Source organism: Trichechus manatus, unplaced genomic scaffold (genome assembly GCF_000243295.1).
Source record: "Trichechus manatus latirostris isolate Lorelei unplaced genomic scaffold, TriManLat1.0 scaffold00194, whole genome shotgun sequence".
Taxonomy (NCBI): Eukaryota; Metazoa; Chordata; class Mammalia; order Sirenia; family Trichechidae; genus Trichechus; species Trichechus manatus.
In genome coordinates this window covers 3,650,653-3,659,243 of record NW_004444130.1, presented here as the reverse complement: position 1 = coordinate 3,659,243, position 8,591 = coordinate 3,650,653, and the positions used below count along the sequence as shown (strand labels likewise).

The 8,591-nt window shown below is 42.5% G+C and overlaps 1 non-coding gene across 1 annotated transcript; it reads left to right on the top strand.

The window, feature by feature from the left end:
* Window positions 1-8,273: 8,273 nt before the first annotated feature.
* LOC111822685 (U6 spliceosomal RNA) lies at window positions 8,274-8,380 on the top strand. Its single transcript, XR_002825821.1, has one exon. It is a non-coding gene; the product is annotated as a U6 spliceosomal RNA (small nuclear RNA).
* The last annotated feature ends 211 nt before the right edge of the window (window positions 8,381-8,591 follow it).

Sequence of the window (8,591 nt, the reverse complement as noted above, 5' to 3'; positions counted from 1 at the left end):
GCCATCTAAGATGCATCAATTGGTCCCAATCACCTGGAGTAAAGGAGAATGAAGAACACCAAAGACACAAGGAGTGTATTAGCCCAAGAGACAGGGCCACATAAACCAGAGACTTCATCAGCCTGAGACCAGAAGAACTAGATGGTGCCCGGCTACCACCAATGCCGGCCCTGACAGGGAACACAACAGAGAGTCCCTAATGGAGCAGGAGAAAGGTGGGGTACAGAATTCAAATTCTAGTAAGAAGACCAGACTTAATGGTCTGAATGAGACTAGAGGAACCCCGGAAAGCATGGCCCCTGGATTCTCTATCAGCCCAGAAAGAAAACAATCTCTGAGACCAGCAGGGTTTGGACTGCACTGTGGGCCATAAAGTGATACTCGTGAGGAGCGTGCCTCTTAGCTCAAGTAGATACAAGAGACTAAACGGGCGGCTTCTGTCTGAAGGTGAGATGGGAAGGAAAGAGTGTTAGGAGCTGGTTGAATGGACATGGGAAATCAGGGGTGGAAAGGAGGAGTGTGCTGTCACAGCATAGGGAGAGCAATTAGGGTCACATTGCAATGTATGTATAAATTTTTGTACAGAAGACTAACTTGAAATGTAAACTTCATTTAAACTACAACAATAAAAAAAAAAAAATGTAAGTGGAGGAGCCAAGACCACATTCAGAATCTGGGCTCCACATGACTGCCCATTAGCAGCAGCTTGTACCATGAGAAGCTGATCCAAAACTCTCATTTCCACTGCTCGACTGTGCACTCACAAACATACTCACACAACACTTGTCTCTGCTATTCCTCCTCCACTTGGCTGAGATCAGGATTTCCTAGGGTCCATCCCTCTCTTCACCACACACAGTTATCTCATCAGGGGCCTTCTAGGCTGTGAATATTCAAAGATACTTCTTACCTCTTCATCCTCCAGAGAGAGAACCTCCTTCCACAGAAATCTTCCTCATAAAACTCCAGCCAAGGTCTGCAGGGATTTTAATGGTCAAACACTAATATTATTATCAAATGTTCAGCACTATCATTGGTAAGGGAAAAACATGAACACTATCTTAACTGTTGGAAGATTTCATGGAAATCCTTTCAAATAAAATTCTACTTCCTTCTCCCACTCAAATGGGAAATCATACTCTAACCTAAGGAGTTTGATTATTATTTTATCTTTTATTACTATCATTAAATTAAGACATGGACAGGAGTTCACTGTTAAAATAAAATCTCAATGCCAGCTTCCCCTTTCATATCAAAACAAACAAAGCCTTGTGGTTGAGTGGATGCCGACTCACAACAACCCCATATAGCAGAGTATAACTGCCCCTTTGGGTTTCCAAGCCTGTAAATCTTTACAGAAGCAGATTGCCACATCTTCTTCCCAGCTGGAGCGATAGCAGATAGTGGGTTCAAATCGCTGACCCTTCAGTTAGTAGCAGGGGCCTTAACCACTATGTCACCAAGGCTCTTTCCCTTTCACATAAATCCCTCAAAATACCTGCTGACAAGCAGAACTTGGAAGAGATTACAGATATTATTAATTTCTCCATCAATAGGATAACAACAGGACTTTCATTAAAATCAACTAGTTACCCTTGCACAGAAATTCTGTAAAATGAAATCCATGCCAAGAAATAAATTCATGATAAAATCTTTGGACATGGCTATTATCAATGGTAAATTAATATCTTAATTGCAAGGATTTATCAATTTTAAAAATATTCTGAAACAACTTTTATTGATGGACTTCTAAATGGAAATCTTCTAATTAAAATATCTGATCAAAAACAAGAAATTAGGAGGAGGAGAGAGATGAATAGGTGAAGAACAGGGCAGTTTAAGGGCAGTGAAACTATTCTATATGATACCGTAATGGTGGATACATGACATTATGCATTTGACAGCACAGAGTGAGCCCTTATGTAAACTATGGACTTTAGCTAATAATCACTTATCAATACTGGTTCAACAGCTGTAACAAATATAAGATGTTAATAATAGAAGAAACTGTGTGCAGGGGGGAGTATTCTGAAACTCTATGTACTTTCAGTGCAATTTTTCTGTAAACCTAAAACTGCTGTAAAAAATTGTGAATGTAATTAATGCCACTGAATTCTACACTTAAAATGGTTAGTGACAAGTTTTTATGTTACGTATGTCTTACCCCAATAAAATACAAATTTTAAAGAGCAAAAGAGAAATTATTCTCATTATTATGAAACTTCAAAAGAACAGTTTAAAGCAACTTACTTTGCCTTCCCTGTCACAGAAATTCCTTAATATAAAATACCTCCTGAGAAACAGAAAATCTTTAAATATTATTATCATTATAATTATTAAAATAGTGGCAAGAAATAAATGGTAGTTGGGTGTTATTATTATCATTATATTACTATAGTAACCACTAGAAATTTAGTAGGTTAAAAAATGTCAGAACCACTTTAATTCTTCGTGTATTTTATAGAAATACCTCTGGCGGGGGGGAATACACGCTTTGAAGTAGCACTTTCAATAGATGGGCAGTATTGGTTTATTATTTCCACTAATAAAACGATACCATATATTTATTTCATTTAAAAAATATATCAAACTTCTGCAACTGGCATTCTAAAACACCTCTAAATAAAATATATGCCAATAACTAAAAGCATGGTAAAAGCCTCAGAACTACACACCTTTATCATCGTTATTAGGAGTGATACAGACCCCTACATGCCTGATGTAGCCCCCAAGACCACCAGGTGGCGGTAACACCATTTGGCTTCAGCACCAAGACACACGATCAGAGCTGAGAAAGCGGTGATTGGTGTCTGAGAGTCTGGGAGAATCCGGGACCCCCGCAGAAGACACAGAGACCAGCTGGCCCCTCACAGGGGACACCACAGTCGGGGTAAAGAGGACATGAGTGGGGGAAAGGACAGAAGGAGTATGATTCTGTGGGTTGAAAATATCATTTTCTATGATTCTGACTCATCAGAGTAGGACGGCCCCATAGGGTTTCCAAAGAGTGGCTGGTGGATTTGAACTGCCGATCTTTTGGTTAGCAGCCATAGCTCTTAACCACTGGACCACCAGGGCTCCGGGAGGGATAGGTGGTGTGGAAATTAAAAATAAGGACACGTAAGGGGCTGGAGGAATGGAAAAGGGATTTATTACAAATTATAAAAAACTACCAAAACAAAGACATGTACAAATGTACCTTAGCAGTTCACAAAGAACAGAATGATAAATTATCCATGTTCTGTACCTTTACATATAATATGCATATACACATAATATATACGTATACTATCTAAGGTCCTTGGGTGCCTCAAAGGAGCCCTGGTGGCCCACTGGTTAAGAACTCAGCTGCTAACCAAAAGGTCGGTAGTTAGAATCCACCAGCCGCTCCTTGGAAACCCTATGGGGCAGTTCTCTGCCCTATAGGGTCACTATGAGTCAGAATTGGCTGACGGGTGAGTGCTGCAAACACTAACCGGAAAGATTGTCAGTTCAAACCCACCCAGTGGGCTGGCGGATCTGTTTCTGTAAATACTGCAGCCAAGAAAACCCCATGGACCTCAGTTCTACTCTGTAAACACGGGGTCGCCCTGAGTCAAAATCGACTCCACCTCAAAGAGTTTGGTTTTGTTATACTATTTTTATGTAAACCAAGAGATATCGGTATAAGTTTGTATAACCTCACCTTACTATTGCCAGGAAACTTCCATTAGTCCTTAAACTAACCCAAATCAGATTTGGCCCGCCCCGCATGCGCAGAAGGGCCAGCTGTGACCACTAATTGACCTCAAAAGAGGACGCAGCAACAGGAGGAACGAATCAGAAGGAAAATTATCACCCAGACTCTATTTCAAAGCGAGAGGTCCGACAAGAACCATGTCACCTCCTGCTTCCTGGTTGCATTCTAGAGTTTTCCCTCCCCAGAACACCTGCACGGCCACCATGTTGCTGTCCAAATCACATATAAGCCATACTGGAGCCAGATCTGAGGAATTTCCTCCTGGCTCCTTGCTCTGTGCATTGCAATAAAGTTACTTTTTCTTTCTCAAAGACTGGTGTCCAGATAATTGATAATTGGCAAGTCTGAGAGAGCCAGACAAGGACCTGCCTTCCTGGGTTCGGTAACATTTGTGTCTGTGTGAATGTATGGAAAGGTGAATATATTCTACAGTTATTTGACTGTCACTAGGTCCCTGGCCAGAGCCCTGGTGGCGCAGTGGCTACGAGCTTGGCTGCTAACCAAAGTCCAACAGTTCAAATCCACCAGCCAATGCTTGGAAACCCTATGGGACAATTCTACTCTGTCCCATAGGGTGGCTTTTAGCCTGAATCGACTTCACAGCAACAGATTTGGTTTGGGTCCTCGGCCTGTGGCCAGCCCTGTTTTATCAACCCCTCTAAGGGAGGGTCCTAGCGTTGAGACCAGGGCATTCAGTGTCATGAGAGACACTTAGGTCTTTCCCCTGATTTAAGAGGCAGAGCTGTTTAGAACACCAAGTCAGTTTACTCCTTGTAAAAAGGCAGTTTATATTTTAAAAAAAAAAAATCTAGAATCCATTATAAATTGCATTCCTGTTCTATTATAATCAATTCTCATCATTATTAGTGGAGAGACTATGACACCCACATACTATGTCAACCAAGTGGTGATAACATGTGGATGAAACCCTAGGATTTCTCATGCATTACGAAGTCTTCATAAAATATAGAGAAAGGAATAAATGCATTTATAGACAGTGTTACCATGGTTGTTGTTGTTGTTACTGATGAATTAATTCCAACATACAAAAACCAAAGCTGTTGCCATTGATTCCGACTCATAGTGACCCTACAGGACACAGTAGAAAACTGCCCCATAGGGTTTCCAAGGAACAGCTGGTGGATTTGAACTGCTGACCTTTTGGTTCATAGCCATAACACTTGACCACTGCACCACCAGAGCTCCCACTCCAAGGTGTTAACCTTAAAAATACTCAAAGCTGGCTTGCCTACCTGTTCCTTCCATAGAAATGCATCTTTAGAAAAGACATCTTATTAAATAAAATACTTTTGAAGTATTTGGACATTATTATTATAATTATCAAATTAATAACTAATACTTTAATCATTCCAATTTAACTTCTTGTCCATCCTCTAAAATCCTAACAATAAAATATGCCCAGAAATAAGAATTTAAAGTATGAAGAGGCCCTATAAGTAGAAATACTAAATTAAGATAGAATTGGAGGATTGTTGTTTCCAAAAAAAAAAAAAAAAGGAAAATCACCTTAGCTGACTGATCCTTTCTACAGAGAACTAGAAGAATTTAAAAGAATAATTATTTTTATTATTTTCACTGTAAGACAATTTGAGGAATTTCTTTGATTATAATAAATTTTAAATCACCTTAACTCCTTGTTCCTTTCACGGAAATGCCTCCAAGTAAAATACCTGCTGGGAATTTAAAACATTTTTACAATTACATTATATTTCATTATTTTTATTATGTGAATTTATTATATTGCATTATTATAATAAATATTCCTTAATGAAGTGTTCTTGTACAGTTTCTTGCAACTTTTGTTTGAATTTATCTCAAAAAGTTTTTTTTTAAAAAATTAACTGATTATCCCTTTCTTGAGCTACATCTAAACTAAATGTCTGCCAATAGTTACTCCTTCAGTGTTTTAAGAGATGTTATAATTATTAAAAAGGGTTAGCCCCAGCCAGTGGGAACCGCAAATGGCAATAGCTAGGCAGAATTCGCGCTCTTGGCAACTGGGAAGGGACTGAGCGGATCAATGACGCCCGGGCTGGCTCCGTTTCCCAACCTGGTAAATAAGGGTGAAAGTACGACCCGGAGATCTGGTGGCACTGTGGTTAAGGGCTTGGCTACTAACCAAAAGGTCGCAGTTTGAATCCACCAGCCGCTCCTTAGAAACCCCTATGGGGCAGTTCTACTCTGTCCTGTATGGTCACTATGAGTCGGAAATGACTCGATGACAATGAGTTTAGTTTTTTTGGTTCTAAGTGCCATCCAAGAGGTATATCCCGACAGCCCCTGAAGTATTAAAAGGCTGTCTGGAAACCTTGTCCCCTCTGCTGGCACATTCTCAAGGACCCCACCTCCCTTTCATTCCCTCGCCCACCGCCTCCTGCCCTAACTGCCCTCTTCCCTCCAATTTCACGGGACGTCCTCCTGGCCGGGGCGGGTAGGCAGGCACGCTCGCACCGACCCCTTAGCCTGCTGTTCTGCCGCAGAGCCTCTGAGTGAGAGGTTTGTACTGGGGTGGGGCTGTAAACACTCCCATTAATACCCTGAGCCCCGGGTAGACATTCGAAAACCGTAGAGACCCCTAGGCGCACTGCCCAGACACTACCCTGAGGTTTAAAATGCGGGTTCCGAACCCCAGCTCCTCCCCTTCTCCGCGGGCACCCCCTTAACAGACGCACCTTGGTCCCGCCACCCCTCGCTACACTTCCGAGGGTCCCCGCCTGACAGGAGCCCCTCGTGGGCACCCACTTTTCCATAGTTCACTCCGAGGAAGGACTCTTCCCTCAGCTCTACAGAACCAGCTGACACTGGGCAGTGGCTAGCCACTCCCACGGTGCGCCCTCTGCGCCAGCCCGGACCCCCGACTCCTGCAGACCTCTGACCGGGATTCGGGCCAAAGCAGCAGCCCCAGGAACCGCCAAGATTGCCGCCTGTGGAGACAGAGCTCGAATCTCCCGGGCCAACTCTCGTGAGCAGGTTCCAAGTACCGTGGCCAATGGCAAGTGAGAGCCATCCGTTACTAGGCAGAATTCTGCCTCCCGGCAACTCGGAGGCGGGGAATTGGCAAACTTGAGCTGTCAGAGACAGACAGCAATTTTAGCCAATGACTGCTTGCAGCAGTGGAGGTGCTTTGGCCAATGGGAAACGTGACCGTGGGATGGCAAATCAGGGGCGACGCGGGAAAGATGAGTCAGGGAAACCATGTAAAGTAAGTTTATTATACCCTTATTTACCAGCGGGACACGCAGGGCCAGAAGGCAGCACGACCTTCGAAGGGCGACAGCAATGGGAAGAGCAAGAGAGAGTGAGGAACCGTGGGCAGCTGCCTTTATTGGGGTTTCAGGCTGGGGCTAAGCGGTTAGCTGTGCTTGTCTGTGGCTGGTAATCGTTTTTTTAAAAGTTCACGCCTAGGGCGATAGTAGCACAAATTCCCCAGGAGATTATTAAATGGGACCACATGAATAATGTTTGCCACCTAAGTGGTGGCGATGTTAAAGGTGTAGGGTAATGCCTGTGAGGCCCAATGAAAAATAACTTTAATTAAGGTTACTGTTAGACATGACTATTAGATAATGGAGCCCTGGTGGCGCAGTGGTTAAGAGCTGGGCTGCTAACCAAAAAGTCGGCAATTCAAATCCACCAGCCGTAACTTGGAAACCCTATAGGGCAGTTCTACTTTGTCCCATAGGGCCACTATGAGTCGGAATCGACTCCATGACAACGGGTCTTAGTCTCATTCGATAATATCCCCAAGAAGCAGACCAATATTGTTTGAAAGCCCTTCTGTAACCATGATGCCCAACTACTAGAAGAAAGCGAGGAACAGGTTAGAAACAGGTGAATTGAGCGGTATTTGCTCCAAAACTTTGGTAATGTTATAAAAGACCTGTCTTTAGCAGCGTCTTGTAACACAATGGTTACTAGGCCTGAGCAGGTCCCTGGCTGTCACAAACAGTTTTCAATCGACTACTAACCTAAAGATAAAGATTGCAGCCAAGATAACCCTATGGGGCAGCTCTACTCCATAACACGTGGAGTCGCCATGAGTCAGAAAGAACTCAAGGGCAATGAGTTTAACCCAACAATAGTCAGGTAGATGCTTTAGTAATAAACAGAGATAAGGAAGATCAGCAGTGTAGGGAGACAGGAGCGCACATCTGGATTTTGGGTGGTGTTACTCAGGAAGGTCTTAAGAAGCAGTATTTAGCTTCCCAGAGGGGCTATAAAGCATGGAGTGCCAAAAAGCAATCCGCTGGGTGTGTACTCATAGTTGTGCAGAGAGGTTCAAGGGAGATAAGGATTGTCTCAAGACACATGGCTATTTCAGGGTAAAAATATTCCAGGAATTGAATTGGTCCCAACAGGTACACAGAGCATCAGGATCAGGGATGGAGATTGAAAAGTGAATGGCCAAACAACGCATGCTTGGAAAGTCTGGTATAAAATTCAAAGGTAAGTCCAGGGAAAAGTCAGTGGATAAAGTTGTGATCAGTCTGGTTGTGGTCATTTCCAATGGTGAGTGCTCGCTTTGGCAGCACATATACTAAAATTGGAACGATACAGAGAAGATTAGCATGGCCCCTGTGCAAGGATGACATGCAAATTCATGAAGCATTCCATATTTTTCTGGTATAAACTTAGAAAAATAGGGGTAAATATTAAGGTAACCACAAAGGAAACTAACAATCTTACAAGTCAAAATAAAAAACTAGAAAAATATGAAGACTCAGCAAACACAAAATCAACAACAACGAAAAAGATGAAAAGAAAATACATAAAGAAAAATGACTCAGCACAGAAAATTAAGTGGAACAAAGAAAAAAAAAAGACATCAAAA